This window comes from Lepeophtheirus salmonis, chromosome 10 (genome assembly GCF_016086655.4).
Source record: "Lepeophtheirus salmonis chromosome 10, UVic_Lsal_1.4, whole genome shotgun sequence".
Taxonomy (NCBI): Eukaryota; Metazoa; Arthropoda; class Copepoda; order Siphonostomatoida; family Caligidae; genus Lepeophtheirus; species Lepeophtheirus salmonis.
This window is the reverse complement of record NC_052140.2, coordinates 1,302,619-1,309,804: the sequence shown is the minus strand read 5'-3', so window position 1 is coordinate 1,309,804 and position 7,186 is coordinate 1,302,619. Positions and strand designations below refer to the sequence as shown.

Below are 7,186 nucleotides of genomic sequence, written 5' to 3'. Positions count from 1 at the left end.
TACATACTCAGTACAATATTTCTTTCAAAGGCAAATAGACTCACATAGAATAAATACGTAAGACCCAAATTCTGCATTCTAAAACTTCAAGCAAGTACTTAAAGGACGTTATGTAATTATATAACAGTATTACATATATAATTTTTTTTGCATCAATAACCCTTTATTCCTTCAACTATTTAAAATAAGGGCCTTGAGAGGCATAAAACCTGTTTTTTTTTTTGCAGTTTTTAGATAAGTTCAAGGTACAAAAACTAAAGAAAATATGGCTTTGATCACTTCACAACAATCTAATAACAGATTGCGTGCTTCCTACAACATATCTTTACAGATTGCTAGATCTGGTAAGGCGTACACGACTGGGTAGTAAGAAATATTATGCACACGGTTGTATAAAAGTCATCAGACTAAATTATGAAGTCTAAACCTATCACTAATAACTCAATTCAAGGAAGAATAGATGAAATACCTGAAGACATAGAAAATAAATTGTGCAACATAATTTAGCTTGCTGTGAGATGAGTCCATTTTACTAGGAAATGAATATGTGCTTCCCGCTTATGTTTGTATTTATCAAAGATGAAAAGTTGGTTCAAGAAATGGTATTTGTAAGAAATCTTATAATAAATACTAAAGGAGAGTCTGTATTTGAAATCATTGATAATTTTTTCCAAGAGAAAATCATCCACTTGCTAATATTCGTGCAGTGTAATAGATGATTCACAATCCATAATAGATAGTCAACGTTGTTTCATCAGTTTCTTGAAAATCTATACTTGGTTTACTTTCAGTGCTTTGTGTAATCCATAGGCAGTGTCTAGTAGCATAACAATCTTAGTGGTAGACTTCAAAAATCAATTAATACCGTTATCACAGCAGTAAATAAGATCTAGGTACATTGCCTCAATTCCAGACGGTTTAAGACAGGTTGACATTGATAATGAGGAAGATTTTGAACGTTTATTGCTATTGTTTATTTTAGAATAACTCAAATATAAATATTTTTGATTCATGTTTATTTTAAAGTTTGTGTTTTATGAAATATAATTTTTTATTTTGATCTTTCCTTATTTGTCACTGGACTTTCTGTTTTAAACCTCCGTTAGTGAACATTTTTTTATGAGGTAGTTAACGAACTTGGGTTAAATGTTAACCGGAATATTAAGCGAATTGTATTTTTGATACACAGTTGACAACACAACATTAAATTTGCCATCTACAAGATATAATTTGTGATAGTTGTAGTTGAAATATTATAACTTCTATATAATATTAATTACTTTTAAAGAACCTTTGGTACTAAAAATGTACTCATTAACTTTGATTACTTATCTTACTCTGGAAGAAAGGGAAATGGATATTGCAAAAGAACAAATCAATCAAATTCACCAAACCTGGACTAAAATTGCAAAGGCAAAAAAACTCGACGTTGCTCAACGCGCTCGGGAGAATTTATTCTCTTGAACTCAATGTACATAGGTTTGCGCCCAGGTCCTTCCTAGAGAAGGAAATATGCATAATATAAATGTATATGTACTTGAAAGAAGATTCCTAGGTTTTTTTTTGCAACAACAAAAAGTTGGATTTATTCTTAAAACACTTTGAAGAGGATATTAATGATGTTCCCAGCATTAAAAAAAAAATATTGAGGTTGAAAAAAATCACATTTCAATGACGAAGAGACTAAATCAACAAAAAACAAGACACATCATAAATGTATACAAAGGTACCCTAACACTTTAGACTGGATGTGAAAAGAAAATGTTCGGGAATAAGAGAACAGTTGTCAGTCTACCTCAGCCAACAAGAAAAACAGAGAAGGTCAGCTAACATATGTTTTTTTTTTAAACTTTCCTTTCATTTTATTCAGTCAAGGTTGCAAGTGAATAAAAAAGCTCTACGTCTGATTGAAGGATTTATGCAGACTGTTAACGGACATTTTTATTATTGAAAAAAGATAAAAATATAATTAATTGGGAAAACAAAGGCAATTAAATCGTCCCAATTTTATCAAAAGGGATGAGGTATAATCTTAATAATAAAATATTTATAAAAGGATCATAAAATCAAATAGGATTGATTTTGAAGGGAAAATCTGAGGAAATCATTATTTGTATATACATATTTCGGCTGAGTAGAATCGACTTATATGTCCAGGAGTTAATTTCTCAATTCATTGATATGTCGTTCACATCAACTATTAGACAAGTAATTAGTTTTTAATATTTCTTTTGGGAGTTTTAGTTGTGTACCTAGGGACCACTAAAAAAAATGTGTGTGTTAATGGCAAAATAATCTAGCAATGTTTTATTGTTATTGTTTTTCAAAAAGGGGGGAGGGGCTTTTTTTGACAAAACTTTGACAAATTTTCATAGAACATTTTGTATCTTCGACAAATTCAACATCAACATTTTAGTCAAGGGGTGGGGTGACGCATAGCCCCTTTAGTTACGGGCATGACTCTCCTGTTCCTATCTGTTGAGTAAGTCCTAATCAATGATGGCTTCCAGGGAGAGGCGGAAGGACTGGTACTTTTATCTTTGATATTGTAGTGTGCATTGGTACTAGAACATGAGTGAAGGATAATGAGTCATTGGCCATTCCCTTTTGATAAACAACATCTATGAAAAGTTGTTTAATTACGGTGTCAACCGGAGGCGTTTCTAGCTTACATCATTTTTGGCGGGGATTACCCCCTAAAATTATCCCATGTTATCCCACATTGAATCTAAAATGGTCGAACATATCTGTATGAAATTTAGCAAGTAGACGTATAAAATATTAAAGCATGTTTGTATGATATTTTTGGGCCACCAAGGTCATTAAGAGTTTTCTCTTCTCTTCTTTTCTACCTTCAATTTTTATTTCCATTCTCCTCTTTTCAGCCCAACAACGCAGACAATCTCTGCAGTAAAATTATCATAAAAGTTTTTTCAGGTCAATAGGCTGTGTAATTTAACCTTACGGCCTCAAGGCAGATTCAAAACCAAAACCACAGCTTCAAGAACCATAAGTGACCCCTACATATTTTCAAATACTTTTTTACAATGGAAACTTCGATGGCCGCTATCTATGTTAAACGGTTTTTCTGCAGATGGAAAAACTATCAACGGATCCTTAGATGGGATGAATTCAGTGAATGAATCATGACACATCTAGTAAAATTGTGGACATAAACCGAGAAATACAAAGGTATGTTTAGAAAAAATATCCTCGCTTGCTTTTATGTTGATGGGCCTCATATTTGCATATGACTTCTGAAGACAATGAGCTCCTACATCAATATTTGAAATAGATCGAATATACATCATTTTTATAATAGATAGCGGCATAATTGACCACATTGAAAATTGCAGAATATTTCGCTCAAATGAAATTCTTTGAATTTTAGAATCTTTGTATTCCATATTGGGAAAGTTATTGAGAGAATATATAAATATATATAGAATATATTTATAGCAATAAGCTATTGGTATTCCTGTATAACTTTGTACAAAAATTAAATGTTTTAAAAGCAACAAAAATATATTTGAGAGTCGTTTTTTTTTTAAATTCATCATCAGTGGAGATGTACCGATATCTTCATTCCATAAAAGTTTTGATACAAAATTTAATCTACGCAAGCGTTCTCATTCTATGACTTCTTCTTTATTACCAAGAACTGTCTGTTTGTAGAACGATCCCTTTCTCTAATCACAAGTTTTTGTAGAGGCATTGCAAGATTTACTGCAACACTTTTTGTTACTCGAGTTTAAGCACTAAAATATAAAATATAATAGATAAATTATGCCAATTAACAAAAACGAAGGTGGAGTCAAGTGGGAGTCCCTTACCTTTTGTCCAGAGGGAATACAGCATGATCCAAGGCTTTTGGATGTCCCAGAGTTGCTACATTTGTCCGAACAACAATCCACATTTGATATACACTATGTAAAATACATAAATAATTTTTTAAAAATGTCAAGGTAAAATAATACCATGAGACCAGGGGGTAAGCAATCATCTTGTCTGTCCATTTTTCGACTTTGAACTGGAGAGCAAATGACTAACATATACAATGTCAAACAAAGTAAAAATACTATTTTCATGGTGTATGGCTTTAATGTTACGTGTAAGTAATAATCCACTTTGAAGAATGATTAAAAAATATGAATAACTAAGATATTTATACTCTAGCCACACGTCTTATCTCCTTGTGTAAACTGATTAATTGCTTCAATACATACTTACGCATTCTGTTATTACTTTATCTTAATAAGCGATCGCTCAATGGGACACAAAATTGTTCACTTTAACTTTTTTTTTTGGAAAAACTGTTCATTTTGCCTTTTTTGTCTGAAAATTGTACATTTTTTTAACTGGTATGGAATTCATATAGAAAATTTAGATTCTAGTTTGATTACACAACATCTTTTGAGGATTCTGTGATTATATTTTTTCAGGGAAAAACCTTCCGTTGTTAGGCTCTCTTTTTGGAGGTAAAACTCAATATGGTTATGATGCAATCAGCATTATGAATATAGTATCAGAAATGTGAGGGAAATTGGGTTCAAAATTGACTATTGAATCTTGCAACAAAAGAAAAAATAAATACTTTAGTGCCAACTTGCCAAATCCTGATCTTCTATTTATGCAAAATGTATAACCAGTGGTGGTGATGATGAGATTCTTTCATCTAACAAGAATCCAGAAGATCTTGCCAGTTTCAAATTTACACAGACTACTAATGTGGACCGTGTTGTCTTTAAATATAAAACAACACTAATTACTTTAAATTATTCTTATCAAACTTTATTTTTTTAAATTACAAATTGATTCATTTTGATATTTGGGTGCTCATTTTTTTTACGTTTCAGTCTTCTTTTTTTGTCATTTATGGCAAAAAATCCTACGGCTACTGATTAAGTATAAGTAAACATATTAGTATTACTATTAATCCATCTGCCCTAGGAATTGTGTTTGAAGTGCAACTATATTAAGTATATTTCATTCTCTAGGAATGAACAAATATCGAACCTACGCGGATTGCGTTCAAGAGAATAATTTCTTCCGAGCTTGTTGTCAAATGAGCATTCCATGGTTAATATCTTATTTGTTCAAAATAGGCTGACTCACAAGAGTTGTAAAGCACGGATTCATCAATGATTCCCGTTTTAGTAACGTTACCAATATGACTGTTAAAAAAAGATGGATTTTTATAGGAGACAAACTTGATAAGACTTGGTAACATAAGAATACATCGTATGTTTGATCTTTTTATCTATTGTTAAATGTACTGTTAGCAGGACTGGAAAATTTGTCTCGTCATTACTTCAAAAAGTGTGAATTATGGCTACAAAAAAATGAACAATAATTTAATTTTCATCCTTCCAAATTTCTGATTGCATCATGAAAAATATCCCATTTCTAAGAATTTTCACCAAGATTACTCCATATGTTTAGAATTCCATGATTAAGACAACTAACATTCCTAAGAGTAATTTGTTAAACTATAACTCAAGGTTTTTAAACGCCTTTCTTACCCCATTCATCGTGTAATCAATTTGAAAAAATTCAATTGTACAATATTTATGAACTATTATGCTCAAGTTTAAATTTAATAATCCATTTAAAAATTATAATTATTTATCAGGAAATTCTAAGAAATTGAAAATAGAGATACTAAAGGACTTCTTTAAGAAAAATATTTTGAGTTCTTCCGTTTTGCAATAACATATTAATTATTTTTCTAATGAATTAATACAATGTAATTATGATTCCAAAAAAATACCAAACCCATGACAATCGCACAATGAATCACAGAATTAACTCTCTAACACAAAAATATATTGTATTTTGTTGCCCATTGTCAATGTTTAAATTATTTGAGGGAATATTTTTCGTATTGTTTTTTGCAGGGACTTGTGTAGTCTAAGTTTCTCGCCCAATGGCAAACCCATTTTGAGGATTATAGAGTCAGAGACAATAATTAATTAATGTAATCTAAGAAATTATAAAAGTTATTTTAAAACAAAAATACATAAGCCTAATAAATTTATGCTCTATATTTTTTTGATCGAGGTTACGTGAATCCTGAACATAATTCATAAATAGTTTTTGTTCACTTTTTATTTCAACCATCTTGTCGCCTTTTTCCTTTTTAGTCCTTTATCTCAATGGCGCTTCACACATTGTAGTCAAGGGGATTCAGGTTTGTTAATGAGTAAGGAAAAAGTTCCTTGTAAAAAAAGGATTGATTGACCTTTTATGTATATTGCATGGGTTACATCTTGAGTCCATAATCAATTCCCAATCCATTAGGAGCTGTTAAGAACAGGAAACACATTGTAGGCCAAACACTTTTGTATTGAATGCTATCCAAAATGAATTTGCTCGGACTGAAGGGAAGACTTTTCGATCATTTTCAATTACTTCCAACATCATGGCCGATTGAGGATACTTTGGCCTTTACATACATCTAACACTCTTCGTGATCCCTGGTGATGTACCGGGCGTTCTTGACAAACCGAAATGGTTATAAGCCCTAAATAATCTGCGCATTCACTTTCTTCCATAGCTGATATATTTTAAAATAACTTTGATGTTTATTGACATAGAATAATAATCATTAGAGCAAATTGTATTAAGGGTCTTGAGTCAACAAAACATCTTCAAATTTGTTATTGTAAATAAATGAATGGATAAAAAAGTTATTGTTGCTTAAAAAAATGTTTGAGCAATATTGACACAAACTCCGTAAGTATTTGTGTCATTAAAAAGATTTGTGTCTCCTATACAATATATCTGTGTATCAATATAATCACATCTTAATTGTATTTAAAAGAATTAAAACATACCTATACAGGTGTGCGCGTCTAAAACGGAACATGATGGCCATATTGAATGGACATGTGTCTAAGACTCTCATCTTTCATGTTAAATAAATTAATTCGTCGACGACTTTAAAAATTACAGAATTATTTAACTATTTTTAAAAATTTCAGAGTCTTCAGTTTTAGACGCGCACACACGTATATGTAAATAAGTCAATATATTCATGATACTACACTTTATTTACCTTTTGTAAATTGTATTATGACGCATTCAAAATTAATACGAAGTAAACACAAAACATCGAAAAAATTACGTTGCAATCGTAAAAAGGATTTAAGGTAATTTTGCCGCGAACCTTTTTTCCTCTGGTGAA

At 30.9% G+C, this 7,186-nt stretch overlaps 1 non-coding gene across 1 annotated transcript; it reads right to left on the bottom strand.

The window, feature by feature from the left end:
- Positions 1-3,385: 3,385 nt before the first annotated feature.
- LOC121125244 (uncharacterized) lies at positions 3,386-4,823 on the bottom strand. Its single transcript, XR_011782073.1, has 4 exons — positions 4,809-4,823; positions 3,978-4,742; positions 3,834-3,926; positions 3,386-3,758 (listed from the first exon to the last, which is right to left on the bottom strand). It is a non-coding gene; the product is annotated as an uncharacterized protein (transcript).
- Between the last annotated feature and the right edge of the window lie 2,363 nt (positions 4,824-7,186).